General features: G+C 39.1%; 1 protein-coding gene across 5 annotated transcripts in view; it reads left to right on the top strand.

Annotated features, from left to right (window-relative positions):
* ATXN7 (ataxin 7) overlaps positions 1-24150 on the top strand; it is a 130801-nt gene that overhangs the window by 917 nt on the left and 105734 nt on the right. The window contains exons 2-3 of one of the 5 annotated variants that reach the window (XM_070237270.1): positions 2394-2506; positions 4615-4688. The exons of 3 other annotated variants lie outside the window; for them this stretch is intronic. The gene's annotated coding sequence lies outside the window, so the exon portion shown is untranslated. Of the gene's footprint in view, positions 1-2393; positions 2507-4614; positions 4689-7932; positions 8072-24150 lie in introns of those variants that run through there. One more of the 5 variants, XM_070237271.1, reaches the window with a different exon arrangement.

The following is a 24150-nucleotide window of genomic DNA, read 5'->3' as shown; positions in this document are numbered from 1 at the left end:
AATTTTCCTGCCCTTCCGAGTACCCTGCCTCTTCGTATCCGGGATGAAGCACTTGTGTAGGATGGATTTGGTTGTTTCAGTTTCCGTACTAAAGTTAGGTTCATTCTCTGTTTTCTCTCAGTTCTTTCAAAGAGGAAGAGTTGTAAATGCAAATGTGTAGCAGTGAAGTGAGTTTGACCGCTAGCTAGAAATCAGTATATGTAAAATTTTATTCACGTATATGAAGTGGAAACTTCAATAATGCTGTTCAACGGTGCTCTCAAGAATTAGCACCTTTGACTGTTGGCACAAAGGCAAAAAAAATTACCTTGAGTGAAGATTTTGCCCTCTCTCAGAGTGTGAAAGCTCCCCTGGCATTGAAATAATATTGGCCTTCCACTGGCTGTGTGTATGGGCATCAGAGCATGTTCATTTTCTGGTTTTAGGAGGAGAGAAGACACTCTCTCTAACCAAAAGAAGAGTTAGTTTAAGTCTTAAGTACTACAAACTGCAAATTGAAAGTACCAATTGATTATCTGTCTATTCCAAGTGGCATTTTGGTGGGGATCGTTATTGTTTAAAAAGTAATTGTCAAGTGGTAAAGTGATGTTCTTTTTAAGTTACTTGTTACCCAGTCTTATCATCATAATATTGATTTTGAAACAGTATCTAGTGATTTAAAATAATTTTTAACGTTGTATATAGGAAAGTATCACTGCCCCTGTAACTGTTAAATTTTCATGAGACATTCTATTCATTATTCATTGATAGAGTCCTGGCCAAACACTTTATAAGTTCATTTTGTAACTTAGACTTTTGTTGGACAGTGCTAGAAATTTTCTGGAGTAATAAGACCAAGAGAAATTGGAAAGACTGTGAAGTTTGAGGTACACCTGAAAATAAAGATTCCTCAAAGTTCTTGACTCAAGTGGTGGAAAACACATCACAATTTGAGCCTTTATGAATTTTTTAAAATCTGTCTTGTCAACCTGTAATTTATTTGAAATTGTGTGACACAGATCTATGTGTTGAAAATTTAAGAATTCTTTTAATTGACTTTTTTTCGTGTCTTATATAATGAAAGACCATCTTTTGGTAATTTTAGAAGTGGTCTTCTTTTCATATAATTAATTATATATTAACATGTTCGTGAATGTTAAAGTAGGAAAGACTCAAGCTCTATGCCATTCTAATGTGTCTTTCTTTTCTAGGGAAATCTCTGTGGGCAGAAAGACGTAGCAGATTTTAAGCTATAACAAAACTGATTTGGACTTTGAATTTATGTGACTTTAGAATTTGGTGATTTACCCATCATTAGATTCCTGGTTTCTTTGAGAGTATGAGAGTCTAGTTAAGGAAGTTCGTTTGAGAGTTTATTTAATATTAGCCTTCTGAACCTGTAAAGGATGATTAGAGAGCTAGCTGTATGGTCTTTACCCTGGTCCTGTGAGATAGGCGTTTCTGTAATAAGCTTTTAGTGCAGGGGTTATCCTGGGATCTGTGGACCTCCTGGGATGCATGAATGGGCTTCAAGAGATTCCTGAACCCCCTATAGTTGTGACCAAAACTTTTTGTGTATGTGTATTTTTCTGGGGTGAGGATCTATAGTTATTTTATAAAAGAGGTCCAGGGCCAAAAAAGTTAGTGATACGTGTTTTTATTCAATAGAATGAGAGTTAGAATAATTCTTAAGAGAAAAAAAGTAAGGAAAGTAGATCTTTGTTCTTAGTGTTTGACTTTTAAGGTTGTCTTTAACATAGTCCTGTGGTCTTAGAGGTGCAAAAGCACTTCCATTTTGTTCCCACAGCAAAGCATTGCCTGTGGGTTGATAAACCATACACACATATAAAGGGTTTGACATGCTAGTACTGGGTGCATTGTGGCTGTTTTTAGATTATATTGAAAAATCTAGGGGCCGGCTGGGTAGCGCAGCAGTTAAGTTCACACATTCTGCTTTGGCAGCCCGGGGTTTGTCGATTTGGATCCCAGGTGCGGACATGGCACTGCTTGGCAAGCCATGCTGTGGTAGGCATCCCACATATAAAGTAGAGGAAGATGGGCACGGATGTTAGCTCAGGGCCGGTATCCCTCAGCAAAAAGAGCAGGATTGGCAGCAGATGTTAGCTCAGGGCTAATGTTCCTAAAAAAAAATAATTTAGACCAGATAGATTGATGGTCACTAAGCAGAGACTTGAGCTGGACAACCAGCTCTTGGAGCAAATGGTTCATTTAGCTCCACTTTCTTATTGCTCTCCAGCAAATTTGGGAGGTAATCATTGTAAGAAAATGTGTTTGCGCCTTGGCAAGACAGTAGAGCATGATGGCAGAAAGATAGTTTCTGAGTCAAAACAGACTTAAGTTTTAATCTGAGTTCTTTGATTCACTCTAGCTACTTAATCTGCTTCACCCTCCAGTTCCTCATCTGGATAAAGCCTATTTAGTAGAGGCGTTGGGAGCCTGGCATGAAGGTTCCTGTATAAAGCTCTGAGACCCTCATTTGGCCCACAGGAAGGACTTGGAAGAAAATGTGGGTAACCATTAATAAACATCTGAGAGAGTATGTATAAACATGGTATATGATAATGATGTACATTATTTCCAAATAAGTATGGTGAAAATATTAACAAATTGAAACATTTTTTAAAAATAAGGTTTCAAAAATGTGTTAGGATTAAGTGGTCCTTATATTGTAGACATTTGGGGGAAATTGAAGGGAAATGGTAGTGCAATTGGTAAAGCCAAGGACATGGATGCTGGGCAGGAAGAAACACTACCCTCCCACTAGCACCATAGCTCTCTCTTTGGGTAAGATTTCATTTAACTTTTGCTCTTCATTTGTAATGTAAATGACAAATCTAAATTTAAAAACTACAGATGTAGGGGCCAGCCTGGTGTCATAGTGGTTGGGTTCGCACACTCCATTTTGGCAGCCCAGGGTTCATTGATTGGGATCCCAGGCACAGACCTACATACCCTCTCATCAAGCCATGCTGTGGTGGCATCCCACATACAAAATAGAGGAAGATTGGCACAGATCTTAGCTCAGGGACAGTCTTCCACGAACAAAAAGTGGAAGGTTGGTAGCAGATGTTAGCTCAGGGCCAATCTTCCTCTCACACACAACCAAAAAACCCAACTGTGCATATACTTTCTAGTCCATCACCTCTGGAAATGCTTGCTCACCCTCTCCTTTTGGGGACCCTCAAAGGTACACCAAAGATTGCGTTAGTGCAAGTTACACCTGTGACTTTTGCTGTCTGATTCTGACATCTTTAAAATGCCTCCACAATTGGGTACCTGCATTGATTTTTCTCAATAAGCAAGAGTCTGGAAGAACTGAATTGTATTTTCCTTTCTTTAAGTGTTGAAGAAAGAGAGGGTACTAGGAGTAAAAAGAGAGTGATATATGAATAAAATAGAGTGCTCACAGCCGTTTAAGAATAAACTTGCTTCTGCTTTTCTGTGGTCTTTCCCTTTTTCTCTCATTTATTCATGATGAGCATTCATACATTCTGCTTTCAAGTTGGGTAGAGGTTAGGAACACAGGCGTTAGACTCGTACCTGGGTTTGACTCCCATTTCCAGAACTTTCTGGTTGTTTCAACTTGAACCAGCCAGTCTCTCTGAGTCTGGAGAAAATGACCATTAAATGAGATAATAAAATCAAAAGGCTTTGCTCAGTCCTAGGTGCCTAATAAATGCTCAAAGGCGGTAGCCATTTTGAGAATGGTTTCATTCTCTTTTTTAGAAGGAGATAGCTAATGCATTCTTTCAAAGAGAAAACCTTTAATCCTACTCATTCCCACATAAGCCTTCTGGGACCATTCATCTTTTAACTCAGAAAAACGTTTCACATCTTTCTGGTTAATATGGGCAGGTACCCCAGCATTTATAGGACCTATTAGACTTGTCCACTCTTCTTAACAATGGGATTGCATTCTCTGTTAGGCTAGCAGGTTATGTCTAGATCCTTGGTATGTCAGGGGCCAAACCAACAAGCATGCACAGGTTCAAAAACTGCATGATTTTATGGCCTAGAACAGAGGTCAGCAAACTTTCTGCAAAGGACGAGATAGTAAATATTTTCTACTTTGCGGGCCACCTGGGTCTCTGTTGCACCTACTCAACTCTGCCAGTCTATCAAGAAAGCAGCCATAGACATAAATGAATGAGTGTCCGTGTTCCAGTAAAACTTTGTGGACACTGGTATTTGAATTTTATAGAATATTTATATGGCATGAAATATTTTTTAAATTTTTTCAGCCGTTTAAAAAATGGTATGTACAGGCAGCAGCTGGGTTTGACCCATACATGGGCTATAGTTTGCTGACCTCTTGCCTAGAAGCCTGTTAGATCCCTAAGTCCTATACATTTGTGGGGTCACCAAGCAACACTCCCCTCTCACCCCCTACCCCCACCCGCTAACACACACACACACTGCCATTCGCCACCTCAAGTATTCTATACTTTTGGTATGGCAGCTTAGTCTGATGCCCCCATCTTCCCCATTAGGATGAAATTCCAGTAGGTTACTTGTTATTAGTTATAGTGTGTGGCCTTCCCTTCTTAGCACACACATTATACTGTATCACCAGGTAGTTTTATTTATTGCTAAAAATGTTGTCACCTTGTGCAGTTTTCCATAGAGCCTGATGATTGAACCCTGTCGTGTGTGTGACGGTATTGAAGGGAGTCAGTGCCTTTGGAGCTGTGAGTATGTTTCAAATTCTGATTATCCTCCCCTTGCACTGTAGGGGAAGTAATTGATACTAGGCCCTCAGGCTGCTCACTAGACACTCTTACCTTAAGGAAATCTGTATCCGGCCTCCCTCACCCTTTTTCGGAATGATTGGTTAAATGAAGCACACAAAGATTCCTCTTGTGTTCTAACCCCTGGAGATTAGCTCCAGGATTGGTGTGTACAGGACATGTAGATGTCTGACTGTGTGTAATTTCATCTGGCCATCACTGAAGCTCTGAGGGTCGCTTCTTTTAGTTTTACCTCTTCCCTGACTCTTGGACCTTCTCTCTTGGTCATTGTATAGGATGCAGATTTGGTGACTTGGTAACTGCTATAACTGATTGGTTTATTTTTTTGCCTCCCTTCCTGCCTTTTAACATTCTCTACTAATGTGCTCGTTTTGCAGCAAGTATGTTCTTTTGAGAGTTTAACTTTCTAAAACAACAACATGGTGCTGAAAATAAAACCACTAGACGGTACTGGGTATTTTAGAATTTTTCCACCTCCAAATGTAAACCTAATGCAATATCAGAGATATAAATCAATATTTTAAATATTTGGAGATAAAATGCAATTAAAAAATGCTTTTTGCCATTTTATCTAGATAATTAGAAATGTAAAATATGTTATTACTCTTAACATTTAAGAGTTAACTTCTTTTTAAAAAGATAAATTTGGTACATATTTTCTGGATGACACTGTGGGCAATACAAATCCAAAGTCATAAAATAAAATGACAAGCCAACATCTAGGAATTTATCTTAAAGAAACAATTGGTCAAGGGGCTGGCCCCGTGGCCGAGTGGTTAAGTTCACGCGCTCCGCTGCAGGCGGCCCAGTGTTTCGTTGGTTCGAATCCTGGGCGCGGACATGGCACTGCTCGTCAGACCACGCTGAGGCAGCGTCCCACATGCCACAACTAGAGGAACCCACAACGAAGAATACACAACTATGTACCGGGGGGCTTTGGGGAGAAAAAGGAAAAAATAAAATCTTTAAAAAAAAAAAAAAAAAAGAAACAGTTGGTCAAGTGTGCATAGAAGTGTGTACCAGACTGCTCACTGCCCCGTTTTTTTTTATAATAACAAAACATAGAAGGTAATCTAAATGCCTGTTAATAAAGGATTAAGTCAACTAGTGCCTGTCTATATAGTGAAATAATATGCAGTCTTTAAAAAGGATGATGGAGGTCAATATTTATTGACATGGAGTGATATTTAGAAAAAAGAGAACAGCAAGAGAATGTGTATAATGTGTGATATTTTTTTTTTTTGAGGAAGATTAGCCGTGAGCTAACTACTGCCAATCCTCCTCTTTTTGCTGAGGAAGACTGGCCCTGAGCTAACATCCATGCCCATCTTCCTCTACTTTATATGTGGGACGCCTACCCCAGCATGGCTTGCCAGGTGGTGCCATGTCCGCACCCAGGATCCGAACTGGCAAACCCCAGGCCACCGAAGCGGAATGTGCACACATAACCACTGTGCCACCAGGCCGGCCCCTAATGTGTGATTTTTAAGATGGACAAAAGCCCTGTATATAGAAACCTAAAAGAAAGTATCTGAAAAGATAGACACCAAATAATAGTAACTTGTTATCTCTAGGTAATAGGATGGTGAGTGATCTTTTTAATGTTTTTCTGTTTTTTTCAGCTAGCATGCACTTCTTGTATAATCAGGAAAAAATAATAAAGCTATTAAAGACTAAACATAGTAATTGAAAACATCTCCTATTTGTGGCTGAGTCCTCATTCCCTGAGATGACTAATTCCCTTTGCAGTCTGTGTTGTATTGAATGAGAAGTGAAATATGCTTTCTTGTATACCTTTAAAAATGTTTTGTGTACTACTGAGAAACAAGAATATTTTTCAGACTCTTCCAACAGGAAGGAAAAAATTCCATACAGGACTTAGTTTTCAGAAGAAACTCACTGAAAACATGCACATAAACACAGACGTTTACATTGATAAAGATAGTATATTGTGCCTCATTTCTTGCTGTGAAGGATTTTTTCCCCTGTTCAAATTCCTATAAAATTATAAGGAATTCATAGTACGCAGGGAGTGTAGGGTAGTGATTAAAAGTGTAGGCTCCACCACCTACTGTCTGTGTAGCTTTTATCCACTCAGAGCCTCAGTCTCCTCATCTGTGAGATGTGGGTAACACCTTGCTAAGTTATTGTGAAGATTAAATGAGGCAAGTGCTTAGCAGAAGGCAGATATTTAGCAGTAACTGAGGAGGAATAGTGGTGGGAGGGGCAAGGGTATATAATAATGATGGTAATGATAGCAATAATATTTGTGCTGATAATACTATTGGCTGTTAATATTTCTCCTCTTCTGGATACAAGTTTGCATGAGGGCAAAACCTTGTTTGCCACATTCCACTTTAAACCCTCTAACTAGACCAGGCACCTCAACCAAGACAGGTGTGTGGTCTAGTTTCACCCAGTCGTGTTCCCTTTACCGTGGTATCTCTGTGTACACTATCAAAAAAAAGAAAGCGTTCAGGGGCTAATAACTCACAGGCGTAGAGTTGGTGCTCTCTAAATATTTGTTGAATTGATGATGACCTAAGGCAAGCATTGCCTCGTGACAGTGTGTGGTGCACTTTTCAAAGGGCGTTTCGGTAATCTTCAAAGTGTATGGAAGAAAATGCCAGGCACAAAACTGTTATAAGGGAGAATCTGTTTTGATTTCTAGTTTTTGAATGAATCATAGCCATTTTGTTTCGTTTTTCTTCTCAGCCAGTTACCTTCAATTTCAACGCAACTATGTTTACACCTGCATCCTTGTGGTATAACTATGATAATTTTAGAAGATTTTCACTTAAGTTATTTTGGCTTTGGAGTATGTTCTACTCCCCACTCTAAACCCCCAAGTTCTGACTGAGATACATTTCAGTATTTCTATAGAATTAGAAATATTGACCTGGCCATGAAGAATGAGAAGTATAACCACATCTGGCCGTGATGTAGTTATTTGGTGACATTGGAGCTTTGAGTTTCTTCATAGGAAATTTTAGGAAATAGATGGAATAAAAAAATATAGAAATATTATGACAATTCATGCAGCATGTCTATCACTTATCTATTGCTGAGTAAAAACAACCCACTTCAAAACTTTGTGCCTTAAAACAGTGACCATTTATTTGCTCACAATTAGGGCAGGGCAGTTCTTCTGCTGGTCTTGCCTGGCCTGAGGTCACCACTGTGGCTGTTGTCATCTGAAGGCTCTAGTCGGAGCTCCTTGGCCTAGGGATGTCTAGCTGGGACAGCTCATTTGAGCTCTACTTGATCTCATCTTCCAGGAGCTAGACCAGATTTTCTCACATGGAGGCACCATATTCCAAGAGGTGAGTCCTGTGAGGTTTCTTGAGGCCTAGGCTTACAAGTCACACAGTGTCACTGCTACATTCTAGTGTCAAGGCAAACCACAAGACCAGCCCGGATTCAAGTGGTTAGAAAGAGACACCAGCTGTTGATGGGAGATGCTGCAAAGTGTATCTCACAGGTCTGATCCTGCCTACAGGGATGTGGGGGTGCACTGTTGCAGCCATCTTTGCAAACAGTATGCCCCTTGCTTTTGTTATGTTAACCAAACTCTCCTTGTTTGGGACTGATAAACTCTGTTGTGAAGAGTAGTGCTAAGTGCTTTCCTGTGTTGTCTCTTGCAATAATAACTTGGAGATGCATACTATTATTATCCCCATTTTAAAGATGTGATAAGTGAGTCTTAGGGAGATTAAGTAACTTGCCCTAGATCCTTTAGCTAGTTAGGGGCAGATCCTAAAAGTTAAGGAAAGCTTATCCCTATACCAGTGCTTCTTAAACCCATTGCTGAACAACTTTCATGGGGGAAGGAGAGAGATTGAGAAGTGGGAGGAAGCATATCTTTAAAAATTTCAAAAGAAAAATCTAATATCTTAAAATTTTACATGAATTTTGTATTCTATGCTATGTTCCATCCCTTTGTTTTACCATAAAATTAATAGTTTAAATTACTTGCCAATCAAATTAAATTTTATCCCCCAAATCTTTGAGAAAATGAATTCTTCTAGGCTCAAAATAATAGCTAATAAGCTAAAGGTCTTTGGTTATAAGCCGTAGAAACTAAATCTGGTGACTTTAAGCAAAAAAGGAGGTTGCTGGAAGGATGTGGTGTAGCTCCCAGAATTGGCAGTAGAGCTGAAGAACCAGGCCTCAGAATAGAGCAGCCCCAGAGCAGCTTCAGGGATCCAGGTAGCAGGACTCAACGGATCGTCTCCTCAGGACTTTGTACCTTCTCTGTTTTTAACCCCACTCTCTACTGAGAGTATATTCTCAGGCCCAGACTGGGTCCTGGCAAGTCCCTAGGTTCCTGCCTCACCAAGAAAGTACCTACTGGGGGAGTTGTCATTCTCTAGCACGAGGAGTGGATGCAGACCTGGTAAAACCACTGAAACCACTATCCAAACATTTGTGGGCCACTATGTGTGTATTGCTTTGTGTATTATCTATCACATTTAATATTTGCAACACCTGATGACCCCTGGTTCCTCCCTCTCCTCCCACCCCACATGCCTCCGAGGGTTCTTAAACCGCAGTTTGAGACGCACTCTTGTGGCTCTATACTATTTCCATTTCAGCTAATCAGCACCTACCACTGTACATTCAGTAACATATTCATCCATTTTTTCCATGGTAATGTTTTCTAAAACATATTATGCATTTCTCTGATTTTTTAGAAGAAAAGCATGTGGACTGTGATTTAACCATTTATTGATAACAGGGTCCCTGTTAACATTTTTACCCAGTGCATAGTGTCTTCTCCTGGTGTCTAGTTGCTTTCATTGTAACCTTGCTAATACTGTAAACATTTTACACCTTCAGTTTATAGGCTGAAAGGCCAACCTACATTTATATAGCCTTTGTAGTGTAAGTTAGACTATGTTTCAAATGGTAAAATGTTGTACAAATATGGTGTGATTTTATTCAGGGCATTTTCACATGTATACTTCTGTTTTAGCTAGCCATGGTATCTAGTAATTAAGATTTGGCACTCTCACCCCCGTGGCCCTGGTTTGTTTCCTGGTCAGGGACCCAAACCACACGTCTTCTGCTTGTCATACAGTGGCACTTGCATGTTGCCGAAATGCTGGAAGCAATGCCACTGGTATTTCAAATACCAGCAGGATCACTCATGGTGGACAGGTTTCAGTGGAGTTTCCAGACTAAGATAGAGTATAAAAAAGGACCTGGCCACCCACTTCTGAAAAAATTGAAAACCCTATGAATAGCAGTGGAGCATTGTCTGATACAGTGCCAGAAGGTGAGAGGATGGTGCAAAAAGACCAGGCAGAGTTCCACTCTGCTGTACACAGGGTTGCTAGGAATTGGAATCAGCTCAATGGCACTAACTGCAAACTCCTGTGTTATCTATTGAAGTCAGAGAAGAGCAGATTTTCTCCTATTTTTCAGCTGAGCATATGATTTAGAAAAGGTAAGCAATTTCCCCCGTAATATAGGACTGTTGGCAGGAGAGCTCAGTGTTCTGACTACCCATGCCTTTGCTGAGGGAGCTTCTAGAACAGTGGTTTACCAACTACAGAAGCCCCTTTTCTGGTTTCTAAAGGTGCTGGGCCAAATTGCAGATGAATGAGCTGATCTTTGCCCTCTGTTACTGTGGGGACATTCGTGTGTGATGGAGGTATCTAGTAGTCACCTTGGTCGCTAGCAACTGCTTTTGTTTACTGTTGCTTTCGAGGCCAAATATCTTTTTATTTCCCCACAGATAGCTAGTCTAGGAGTCGTTCATCCCACCTCTTCTTGCCATGATTAGCTGGTTTTGAAGTACCTCTTGGAGCCCTTCAGTCTGGCCTGTTTTACTTCCCCACAGTGTAATTACCACCTTGTGGTGTAGTCACTTGTCCTCCCAACCCCTGGACTCTTCTTTTAAATGGCCTGCTCTCTTTTCTGCTGTTCAGGTCCACCGCTACAAGAAATGTTGAGAGGAGCACTGAGCTTTCATTTAATTAGGGTCTCCAGGCTGTGTTCTGTTAACAATAGGGTTGTATGTTAGGGCCTTTCCCCCTTGCTTTTAAAGTTTCATTATAGTCTGAACCATCAACGTGATCACAGTGGTAATATGGTAGTTCTTGTTTGGCCAGACTTATGTGTAAATAGAGACATCCCAAGACTTTTCCATAGCTTTTAGAACCTTATCCTAGTATTTAACACTAGTTTTTAAATTGTCTTTTTCTAATTTGTTTCAGGCACTGATTTCTACAGCTTTTAACTATGTTCTGTTAACACTTAACGCTAGTCAAAAAACTGTCTTTTTTCTCTTGTGTTTCTTGTTTATCTCATGATCTCATTTTTGCAGACATTTTGAACTTTTAGAATACTTGAACTTAATCTTGCAAAGAGTGCCAGCAAAGTTCTACACTGAAAAATGCATACTTTTCTTTTTTTTTTTTTGTATTTTATTCACTCGTGTTTGTAAGTTTTAACATAGCACAAAGGCATTTTTAGTGTTCTGGCACATAGCTCCTCTTGGCTGCTAGGAGAGGAGCTATTTAAGACTCCATTCTCTACTCACTCCATTCCCCACCCTTTTGATTATTATTGTTCTGGTACTTATAAATCATTTGGAAATCGAAGTTAGAAAGGAGACCATTTGCCATTAAGTTAGGACAGTTTAAAAGGAATCACTTGGTCAAGTTTACTAGCTTCCTGAAGCTAGTGAAGATGTTTGTGGTTTCCAAGATCCCTTGTTAATATATTTCAATACAAGACACTGAATAATGCATGTTTAGCTATATGGATTATGAGAAATGTAGCTTCTAGAAAAGACAGTATTCCAGTTTTCTGTTTATAGAACTATAAATGGCACTAAACTGAAAAATGACTTGTCATAGTAAACAGTAGTCATGATGTGGTAGTAGGCAGGTTTCTTAGTGTGTCTGCTGCTTTAGCTAACAGCAGTGATTAGCTTTCTTTTCCATAGATCTGATGTCAAGTATTAATCAGCTCTAGGCCGGAAAGTTTTTATTGGCTAGGATTTGTGGTAGAGGGGACACCAGTCTATTTTTTATCTGTAGTCTCTTAGCCGTATAACTGCATATGATATCATCTGTGCGGTGTTCTTACAAAGAGAAACAATTCCATTCTTTTTCATCTGTATTAGAAGTACTTCTGAGTGTGCAAATAGTGAATTTTGACCTTGAAGTATCTAAATTATCTTAATTAAGGTTGTGATGTGTATTAGAAAAAATTTACATGTTAAATCCAATTGAGCATTCTTGTTTTTCACATTTTGAATGTTTTCTTAATTTAAAAACAAAGTTCATAAAATGATTTTACTAGTGAAAATCCTAAAATACACAAAAGCTAAAAAATGCCATTTGGATTTTGAGTTTCAAGTTACATAAATTTGGTTCTTATGGAAAAGTGAAATTCCTGAATGCTTACAGAGTTTTTGCTTAATAATTTTTCCCTGATTGCAGAAATCATAGGTGTTTATAGAAAATTTGGAAATTTTCACAAATACACAGAAGGAAATAAAAGTTACTTATACTTCTCTTACCCAGAGGAGATACCACTATTAACTTTTGATGTTTATCTTCCCAGCTGCTTAGAGTTCGCCAATAAAATATCCTTTGAAATGAATGCTTAGAAGTAAGGGTAATGAGTGGTAGAAATGGTTATATAGTGTGAACCAAATTTTGTTAATCCCACTGCCTCTCATGTGTTGCCTTCAGGCTGTGGAGAAGGGCTTCCCCTCCAGGATGGAAGAGAGCCTTCTTGCCCTTAGGCCATCCTTGGCTGAAGTGTAGCAGAGCATCTTTTCTGCAGACTGCCGTCTATCTGCCTGTCTTTATTTTAGCAACTCTTTCTGTCAGCTCTGAATGCCTGCTGGTTGCAGAGGGAGACATTTGGAGTCCTTCTTGGAGAAGCTTGTTGACATCAGCCATATCAGTTCTTATCAACTCCCTAGAAGAATCCTTTAAATCAGCTCTTGATGGAAAGAATGCCCCAATATTCGGAAATTTAGTAAGCTCCAGGATACTAGTGCCAAGTGAGAGCAAGGTGAAGTGTTTAGAGACTCCCAGGTGATTTCAATTAACATCTAACCTCCAGTTGCCTTGGTAAAAGAAAAATCCGAACAAGGAGCTCTGAGCAGATTATGGTATAAGCATATGCCTGTCCTCTCCTGTGGAAAAGTGCTAATCTGGTCAGATCTATTAAAGAGACAGGCAAGGCTGAGCAAAGCAGAATTTTCTCATCCTGCTCGTCTTTTGCAAAAGAAAAATTTATCCTGAGATGAAAGAGAGAAAGAAGGAAAGATCATGGGCAAGTGGCTAGTAATACAAGATGGTTAGCTCTCTTTTTGTGTGCCTTGGGTCGTAGTAAGAAAGATTCTCAGGTCTGAGAAACTAGCGAAGTGAAATGACACACAGGGCAACTTCCCCAGGCAGTGATACAACTTCATGGCATTCAGCGTGAAAATACAATGCTGACTTTGATTCAGGAGCCCTCAGTGAGAGGAAACCCATGGAGAAGCAGGAGGAAGTGGCATCTTTTTCTAAACATTATATTCTTGACATCTAACAGGCTCTTGCCTAGAGAATTCTAAGTGTTGGCCCCTCTGTTCTGCCAGCTGTCTTTCAGGAGCACCGTCCCACATTCTGCACTGACCAGTTTAAAAAGTGTCATTTCTGCCTGAGAAACGTAAGAGCTTACATGCAGTGCTTGGTATGAAGGAATTGCTTTGGAAGATGAATAACTCTTGTAATAACTTCTCACTTGCAAAGGAGGGAGATTGCTGGTTTTACAACTCTGTGGTTTAAATTCTTAGTCTGGCAGGAAACAGTCCAACTCAGATGGTTCAGGAGACTTTAATCAAGGGATTATTTTCAGAGGAGTGGGCAGAGTTAAGGGTGACGTGGGGTTCCTGTCACCCAGAAACTAACAGCAATGGGAAGCTGTTACCAACGCTAGGTCCAAAGGAGCAAAGAGAAGAAATAGCATTCGTTCCTGGAGTCCAGTGAGAGAGCTGGAGCCATAGAGGAGGGGCTGTCTGACAGGAGCTATAGTCCTAGAGGGACTCAGCCACTGCCAGAAAATGCAGCCCAGAGCAGGGAGAGAATAAGGAAGCAATACTCCCCTCCCCCACTTTGTTTTCTCCCTCTTTGATCTCCTTCCAGTGCCTTCTATTGGCCAAACCCGCCTGGAAGCCTGCCTGCAGGAACCCAGTGATGCTACCCATAGAGGTCAGCCTTTGGGGCACAGAGCAGGGCCAGAATGGTGGAAAATTGATCTGGGATTGGAAAGGGAGATCAAACAGGAAATTACTAGCATACGCTAGTAGCATATTCATAATCCCATTTTCATCGTTTCATCTCATCATCGTCATCTCCTGAAATCCTAAAATAAACCTTAAAGCCTCTGAACTATTGATTATGGCTTAGTTTTATCTTTTAATATAAATAGTCCAAATAGTTTCCCTACCCTTATCAGAGTAATTAAATATTCAAAGAGAGAATCTGATGATTCTCAGAAGAATTGGAAAATCACTGAAAGACCTTCTGTTGGAGCATTTTGTTCTTGGTTAAAATTAAACTAAGATTTTTTTAAAATTATATATGTGACTGTACAAGTGATTTATCCTAAATTATAAAAATTGTACTTTTAGTCACACATTGGTGAAATGGGTTTTTGTTGTTAAAGTTAAGCTGGAAAGGGAAAGTAGAACTTTTTTTTTAAGTCCTTGTATATTATCCCTTCAGATCTTTTTAACTAAGGTGGGATGAATTGGCAAGAAAATTCTTACTCAGCCAATGTGGAAATATAAGAAGAGATTTTTAGCTATTAAAAGAGGGTCTGTTTCAATTCATAACTTTATTGAGCATTTGACTTTGAGAGATGGAAAGGTAAATAAGATATATACTCTGCTTTCCGAAAATGTATGACTAAACAATAAAGAGTTCAACACCCAACTATAATCAATCAGCGATAGGTACTTTAATAGAAGCATCAACTGTGGGATTAAAAAAAGGGAGAAGTGGTTTAGTCTGTCTTTACCGGAGATTCTCTCATATGACTGACAAATATTTATCAGAAGTCTACACTTGCCATGCCATAGAAGTACAGATGACAAAAAGCTGCCAAATGGCCCTGACCTCAGCAGGGAGCTGGGCTCAGAATGAGCCTTTTACTACTGTTTCAGCAAGGGCAGCCAGTCTTTTGGCACCTTCCCACTGCTTCAAGGATGGATGACATCCAAAACCCTTAACATGTCCTTCCGTGGTCCTCTGATCTGGCCCCTCCTACACCTCCAGCCTCCTCAGGTGCTCTGGCCTCTTGGTTCCTCAGATTCTCCCTGCTTCCTCAGAGTCTTTTATCTTGAGATTCCCTTTGCCTGCAGTGCTTGCTGCAGCCCTCATCTCTGAACACCTCTTCTGCCTCCTGGGCCCAGTTTAAATGCCACCCCTTCACAGAAAACTTCCCTGACCTTCCAGACAAAATCCAGGGATCTTGTTATGTGCTCTAAAACCCATATTCAGGCACCCTGCTCTTCTCCTTCAAGCACCTTGCCAATTTACTTCTGTAAACGTTGATGACTGGCTTCCTTACCAGAATGTAAGCACCATGGGAATAGGGTACATGTCTGTCTGTTTCACGGCTATGTCCTTAGCACCAAGCACAATGCTTAATAATGGTTCCCAGTAAAGAATTGTAGATGGAAGGAGAAAGAACTCGTCTTAAGCCCTGACTACTACCACTCACCAACCTTGTGACCTTTGGTATTTCACTACTTGGGGTCTCAATTTCTTATCTGTAAATTGGGCATAACAATGATGACTGGCACTTAGTAGGTACTAGGCACTGTGGTTTACTTGTGTTTTCTCCTCAATTAATCCTCATCAGGTGAAATGACTTACTTGGGGTCACACAGTTTGTAAATAGAAAACAGGATTTAAATCCTGGTCTATTCAAAAAACAGACTGCTCTTCTCCATGCCTTTATGTGATTACCCTGGGGGTAAAACCTGTAGAAGAGAAGGTCCTTGACACAGGATAGTAGAGATGCCCCTGCTGAGAATGTTGACATTAATAAGAAGCTGGCTGGAGATCTCTTAAAGCAGTTTTAGAGAATCAGAGTGTGGAATTAACTCCACTTAGATAAAGAGGTAAGTGACTTCTAAACTGAGTTCTGAAGAAGTTAGCTGGGTCCAGAAGCAGCCTGTAGTGCAAATGCCCTGAGGCAGTAACTGGGGCCAGAGAGTGAAGAGCCTTGGGGGCTCTGCGAGGAAGTTGCTACTTTCTATAAAACACGGTAGGGAGACCTTGATGGGTTTTATTTATTGAAATATTTTGGAAACAGGAAGTCTCAATTTGGAGTCCCTTTTGGGGGTGGAATTGTCCAAAGCCCTCTGCCAGTTTGCGTCTACTCTGTAGTAAAGGACTCATTTTAGCTGATTCTTTGGTTCTACTGTAGCATGGAGCACAAGAGTGTTTGAAAAGGAATCAGCAGTGTGAGGTTAGGAATGGATGTGTATGTTCAGTTGTTTGGCACAATTCTGTTGTTTGTTATTGTTTTTCTGTAAGAGTAGTTTATGTAGTCCAGAGTGGTGGCAACCTCGCACAAGTTACTTCACCTCTCTAGCCTCAGTTTCTCATTTTAAAATTAGGGATAATTAAAATATCTACCTCACAGGCTTGTTTTGCGACATCCACACAGTGCCTGGCACAAAATAAGCTTTCAGGCAGTGTTAACTGTCATTGTTAATAGATCCTGTCCATTGTGGCCCATGCCTCTTGAATGATTGTGCATTGTTTATTTATCAAAGATGGATTGACTGGGACATAGGAACTGACCTTTTTTTAAAGACCATGATTTTAGGATTTATAAAGATAGTAAAATAGGCAATGAAACGCCTTAGTAGGGCAGGCCTAGTGTTTCCTAGATGTGTTTGTGATGAAATGCAAAATGTAAACATGAGCTAATGCTTGTAGAACCCATTGTATGTGCCAGGGCTGTGCTTTCCATGCATTCTCCTTGAGAAGTAGGTTTGATTATGTTTATTTTACAGATAAGGAAATTATGATTGTGTCTTTCTAAGATGTTATCAGACAACTGTGGAAGCAAACATTAAGCCATGTGCTTCTCCAAACCTTTTGTGCCTTCAGTGCCTGACTTATCTTCCAACAACTTCAGCAGCTCTGCTCTGCTGGGAGGGAAAAATGGGCACAGGGCTCTTAATTTTTTTCTAATCTATTGGATTAATTGGAAGCGTCAGGCATAATGTTCTGCCTAGTGCCTACTAGAGGTTCAAGAAATGTTTATTGAATATAAATCTTAATCAGACTGAGTGAGAAAAAGATGACAGAAAAAAGCAGTAGTAGGTGCTGGCCCCAGCTTATTTTCTTTAAAAAAAAAAAAAGTCTGAGGTCACCAAAGATTTTATTAGCATAGCCTGTTTACATAGACTGATGGTTGGAGTCTGAGGTGCAGAATTTTCCTGCGTGTGTTGCATGGGATTAACTCCGGTCTGTGCAGTCTTCAGAAATCTCTTTGCTTCCACTAGGTGCCCCCACTGGCCGAGAAGCTCCTGGCTCTGTCCTTGTGTTGGGCTGATTAGTTTAGTCTCAATGAAGAAAAACTATGTGTAACATTAAAATATACAAACCATAAATAGAAAGGTGTAGCTGCTGCCATAAATCATAACTAACATATTTCAAAGCCAGATCTGACTGATACTTGTGTTTTCCTTTAATTCAGGTAATTAAGAGTTGACATAAAGGAAGTACCATTTAATTAATGGTACTGAGGGGAGAAAGCAGAAGACCTGCATAGAACAGCAAGCATGCTGCATCGAATTCTAAATTTCCTCTTCCTCCCCCCAGTAACATAAAAAGATCTTTGTTCTATTTTGTGGGGAGGAACTTCATTATAACAAGGCATTTATTGGCTTTATCAAACCTGGAAGGTGGCCAGTCAGATGGTAGTTTGATTACTAAGCATTCTCTTTATGATTTGTCATGTTATGTCACAAAAAGCTACTTAAAGAGATAAGTGTGTTGATTTACTATAGAAGTAGTTCATGTAGAAATTTTAAAGTGTCAAACATTAAAAGACTATGGTAAGACCAAGTCCCAGATCTTGGTTTCTAATACCTACCGTTCTCCAATAAAAGGAACCAGACATGACTTAATTCTGTGACTGGGGCAGGGAATAAACAAGATGAGCCCTGGAGCATCTTCCAATGCCAGAAAGCAAGAAAGTGCTAAAACAAAACAAAACACACAGACACACACCGCATAATGATGGGGTATGTCACAGGGACACCGGAGCCTGAAAGAGCTTCCAATGATCAAAGCTGGGACAGTTTAAGCAACTAAATAATAGTTTTAAATTATAACCCAAGATATCAAATAAATAAATAAAATATGCAATATGCATATATAATATAATAAATACTAATATAAATAATATGTAGTATAAATGTAATAAAATAATCGTATAAAACAAATATCCATGACTCCATACTGATATAAACAAGTGATTGAATAAGTAAGCAAATGAGAGAGAATAGATAAGTCTTTCATGTAGAAGAATTCCAAATGATTTATGTCAGTAATCCCCCGAAAGGAGGTGAAACACAACTGCCCATCCCTTAAATGTGGGCTGTGCAAGTGACTTCCTTTCAAAGAGTAGACAGTATAGAAGGGGAGGTGGACCTTTACAGTGGAGAAACCTGACAAACACTCCCTCAGCCAGATGATCAAGTTAACATAAACAGTGATCAAATGCATAGTTGATATAATGTAATGAGAATAGCACTTTATCTCTGTGGTCTTCCTCCCCAAATCTCATAATCCCATTATAATCATGAGGAAAACATTGGCCAAATAATTGCAGACTTTCTACAAAATACCTAACCAGTACTCCTCAAAACTGTGTCAAGATCAAGTCTAGAGGAAGAATACAGAGACATGACAACTAAAGGTAATGTGATCCCCTGGATGGGATCCTGGAACAGAAAAAGACATTAGGGAAAAACTAAGGAAATCTGAATAAACTATGGACTTCAGTTAATAATACTAATTTAGGGGCCAGCCCCATGGCCGAGTGGTTAAGTTCCCGCACTCCACTTTGGCGGCCTAGGGTTTTTGCTCGGTTGGATCCTGGGCGCGTACCTAGCACCACTCATCAAGCCATGCTGAGGCAGCATCACACATAGCAGAATCAGAAGGACTTACAACTAGAATATACAGCTATGTACTGCGGGGCTTTTGGGAGAAGAAGGAAAAAAAAAAGATTGGCAACACATGTTAGCTAAGGTGCCAATCTTCAAAAAAAATAATAGTATTTAATATTGGTTATTGTGACAAATGTAGTATACTAATGTAAGAGGTAAACGATAGGGATATAGAGTATATAGGAATTCTCTGTATAATCTTTGCAACTTCTTTGTAAACTTAAAACAATTCTGAAATTAACAGTTTATTTAAAAAGAAGACTGTGGCAAGGACGAGAGTCTATAGTTCAAGTTTCATTTTCATCATGCTGGGAGCCTGAAGTAAATAAAACAGCCCTTGGTGTTCTAGACTGATTACAGTGTAAATTGGGGCAACTCTTCCTTGCTGTTGTATTGTAAAGCTATGACAGTTTGCTTGCAGAATCACAGAATGCAGTATTTCTAAATGTTCTCTTGTGGAATTTCCTACTGGCATGACTTTTTCCCCCCCTTTGCTTCTGCCCAGTAGCAGTCCCTTGAGTGGCATTTGCTGTCCTAGTTAATCAGAGGGTAGGAGAAATGAAAAACTCTCCTCTTCCCCCTCCTACGAAGTTTCAATGGGCACTGGAAATGTAGGTCAAATTGCATCACTGTAGAAAGGAGCGAACAGGAAGGTATTTATCAAGTGCTGCCAACCTCTCTAGATTCCTAGTCATGATGAACCATTGTTGAGCCAGCTTAGGTGTGAGATACAGGGAATCAGGCAGTCATATTTTTCATATAGTCCCAGAATTTTACATTTTAATCATTGATAAAAAGATCTCTAAAACACCACATGATTTCACCCATATGTGGAAGATAAACATACACATGGACAAAGAGAACAGTTCAGTGGTTACCGGGGGAATGGGGCTGGAAGATGCACACAGCTGGTGAAGGGGAGCCTATATATGGTGACGGACAGTAATCATGTACAACTGAAATCTCACAGTGTTGTAAACTATTATGAACTCAATAAAAAAGTTTTTTTTAATTAAACAAAAATCACTGTCTGAAGCCCTAGTGAATGTCATTTACACTGGCTTTGTTTAATTTGCATCTCCCAGCTTCTGTAATTCTTTTTGTCTCTTATTTATTATTCCAAATTGCAGCAATTTATATTAATTTAGCCTAGGAGATGTTTAAATTGTAGAAACTATTGTCATGTGTATGTGAAAAAAATCTCATTTGGTAATCCTGTTAAGTTTAATAATGTATTTTGCAAATTACGTATAATTATATGCTCAGTGGGATCTTGATTAGCATAGAGAAATCACAAAATATGGGGTTTTAAAAAATTTTTTATTTTCTTTAATTTTTTTTGAGGAAGATTAGCCCTGAGCTAACGTCTGCCACTAATTCTCTCTTTTTGCTGAGGAAGAGTGGCCCTGAGCTAATATCTGTCCGCATCTTCCTCTATTTTGTATGTGAGACACCTGGCACAGCATGGCTTGATAGCTGGTGCATAGGTCCACACCTAGTATCCGAACAAGCAAACCCTGGGTTGCTGAAGCAGAGCATGCAAACTTACCCACTATGCCACCAGGCCAGTCCCTGTTTTTTATTTTTAAGTTATGTTCAAAGTATGCTGTTCCATGGCTGTCTGTTTTTTTAATGGCAAAATCTTACAGATTTTAAGATAAGTCTTTAAATATGTTTTTACTGTTTACATATTGTATACTAGCTGCGTTTTGTAAGACATCCAGATACTGGCTGCCAAAGTGGTCCATGTTACTGATATTGTCATGGACAGGAAGCATCCTGACAGCAAAACCAATTCTAAAGCCTGCTCCATTTCCACTCGCTCTCTGCCGCTATCAAGATAATCAGGAGTTCATTTGTATACAAAATGGAAAGTCAGATGATAAAATATGTTTGCACAGCCTTGGGTCTTGTTTAATATTATAGGTTGAATAAATTATTCTGTGATATATGTTTATAATCCAACATACTTTTAGCTGTTTTTTTAACTTTTTATTTTGAAATAATTAAAGATTCACAGGAAGTTGCAAAGATAGTACAGAGAGGTCCTGGTTACTCTTCACTCAGTTCCTCCCATTGATTGTGTCTTTTTTACCTATATCAAAATTTGACATTGGTATGAAGTATGTGTGTAGTTCTATGTCATTTCATCTCCTTTGTAGATTCGTGTAACCACTACCATAATCAAGATAATGGAACTATTCCATCACTGCAAAAATCTCCCTCGTGCTACCTCTTTATAGTCATAGTCATTCCCAGTACCCTCACAATCCCTAACTCCTGGCAACCACTAATCTGTTCTCCAACTCTGTAATTTTGTCATTTTGAGAATCTTACATAAATCTGACCTTTTCAGATTGGCTTTTTCATTTAGCACTTTAAAAAGCATTTTATTTTAAAAAGAATATTTATGTTCAATGTTTTTAAAGAACATTTATTTTTAAAAGAAGTTGTTATCCAGAGTTTGGTTCACTAATTTTCTAACCTGTATTTTTCTAGGTTGGGTGTTCTATACTCTGTGTTGCTATACTTGAACAGCAGCTAAAGTCTTGTATGTACCAACGTCATAGCTGATTATAGCATTAACCTTATTGCCTACTGTTAAGGGTGATACCATGAAGTTAAAGGGAAAATTACCCCTGGAGAAGTCTATCCCGTCAACAAAGTAAATATTATAATTGATTGCTGAGCAGGAGTAAGAAGTCCAAATGTATAGTTTAATTATACCAAATAAAGTAACTGACCTACATTTGTGTTCCATTTCATCTTGATAGAACTCTTCAAAGAAGAAAGACTTTTTGGAACACGATATTTAAATGAACAGCAGTTGAAATATTCACATTAATTAGCTAATGTAAAGGTCATGTCACAGAATTGCTATATGTGGTTAGTATGAAATGTCACCATAGGAAAGCCAGTGTCTGCATTGTGTAAATGAGATTCTTTGAATGTCTTGAGTAGGAAATGGAGTCCTGTGGGTGGGTGAGAGCTGGGAACAGACAACCTCAGAGGGAACAAATCTTCCTCAGATGCCGGTGTGTTTTCTAACAAAATATAAAAAATATTCTAGGAGCTGTAGGAGGGCACGTTAGTGTTTGACTACAAATAATGATACTATGGCTCTAGGGAATTCCATGTGGCCAGACCTATGAAACTGAGCAAATAGAAGGGGAGTCCCAAGGCACTGTTATAGCTCACTAGCAGTGAAGGTGAGGGTGTGAGCACTGGCTCCTCGACTTGCCCAGAATTCATGTTCCTGAAGGTCATGTCAGGACAGATTTTTATAAATGATATAATCTTGTAACTGGCAATTGATCTTCCTTTGGCTCTAGCCAGGTGACGGTCTTCCTTTCATATAGGAAAATACTCTTTGTAATTAAAATCAACCTCTACTTACGGGCTTAACATTTTTCTTCTGATCATCTTTGTTTTCTTCAAGCAGGATGTGATTGTACTTGAAGTAGCTACTGGGATAGAGGAGAAGGGAAATGATGGTTTATTGATCGTTGAATGTATGCCAGGCACTAAGTGTTTATGTACATTCGCACATGTAATTACGGTATTGAAAAATTGTGTTAATGATACTTGTTAAGTAATGAATCTGAAATAAACAGCATGCTAAGTAACTCTTCATAGCAAATACGCCAGTTTTCTTGGTCGGATTTACTTAAGAAGTCTGTTCCCCAAAACACAATATATATTTTTTATATATGTGTTTTAAGGTATATATATATATATACACATACATACACACATATGCACTAATTTATATATATATATAAGTAGATAATTTAAAGTATATATTTATTCATTTAATTTGTATATTCATGAGGCAATGTGTGAAGTGATATGGAATATAGAGATATAAGACCTACCCTCCTCTTAGCAGCTTTCTTTCCTGATGAGGAAAACAAGTTCTAAGTACAAGAAAAACCAGCTTACTACAGGAGTGAGATGAGAACTGCTTAATTTATCCATGCAACATGGATAATAGGGCAATCCATAATTAATTACCAAATAAGTCTTTCAGAATGTAACTGCTATAAATGTTCAGAGGAGGAAAAGATTATTGATCTCTGACCCTTGATTTTGTCAACTGGAAAATGCAGGTAATACCTACCTCATAGTGAGAAAATAATATATGTAAAAGACTTAGTATATTTCCCATTACTTAGCATACTGTCAGTAAATTGTAGCTGTGCTGTTGATAATGAAGATTGTCATAAAAGTAGTGACAACAATAATACTGTTTTAGGATAGGCTGACTGCTGTAGCTACCCAAAACCTCAGTAGCTTAATATAGTACAGTTTGTTTCTTGCTCCAGTCACAGCTCAGTGCAGGGTAGCAAGGAGGCTCTTGCTTCACCCAGTCATTCAGGAGTGAGGTTTTGTGGCTCTGCTCACCCCTAGTTGCTTGGAGCCCTCTCCATTTGACCAGCAAAGGATACAAGAGACTGAGGATCAAGACAAGGAGGTTTGTATGGGCCAAGCCTAGGAGTGACACTCAACATTTCTGTTCACATTTTAGGATTCAGTCACGTAGTTAACTTAACTGCATAGTTAACCTTAACTGCAATGAATGTTGGGAAACTTAGTCTAATTGTGTCCTCAGGAAGATAAAAATGTGGATAGTGGTGAGCATTGCCAATGTCTATGACAAATAATGTTTAGAAAGGCTTAATAGAAGGGCTTTTCTCGGGATCTGTTGGAGAAGTGAAATTTGTGATAGGTTGCCCAGCCTGCCTTTAAGTTTATTTAAAGAGGAAGTGTAGAAGAATGAAAAATCCCTGCAAGCATTCTTGATCAAACTTACACATTCATCCCACTAGCCACTGCCTTTACTGTAAGCCATTTGGTAGTGACCTTGGGCAAGCCATTTATTGTAGGCCTCTATTTCCTCACAAATATTCTTCACAGGGCTGTGGTGAAGATTAAACAAGATAGTGCATGTACAGTACTTGGCACAGGGTCCAGTGCAGAGTAAGCACTCAGTAAAAATTGCTGTTATTGGTAGTGTTAGCAAGTATGACCCCAGAGTTAAATGCTTGCTAGCTGTTCATTTATTTGACATCTTTCCTAAAGGACTATGTTAGATTGGCAAAGAATGACTCGACTGAGGATTTTTATATGAATTTTAGGGCTCTATAACCTCAGGCCAGTAATAGGAGATTAATGTTGCCCTGGCGCAAT

This window comes from Equus caballus, chromosome 16 (genome assembly GCF_041296265.1).
Source record: "Equus caballus isolate H_3958 breed thoroughbred chromosome 16, TB-T2T, whole genome shotgun sequence".
NCBI lineage: Eukaryota > Metazoa > Chordata > Mammalia > Perissodactyla > Equidae > Equus > Equus caballus.
The sequence above is the reverse complement of the archived record's forward strand: the minus strand, read 5'-3'. Positions and strand labels throughout refer to the sequence as shown.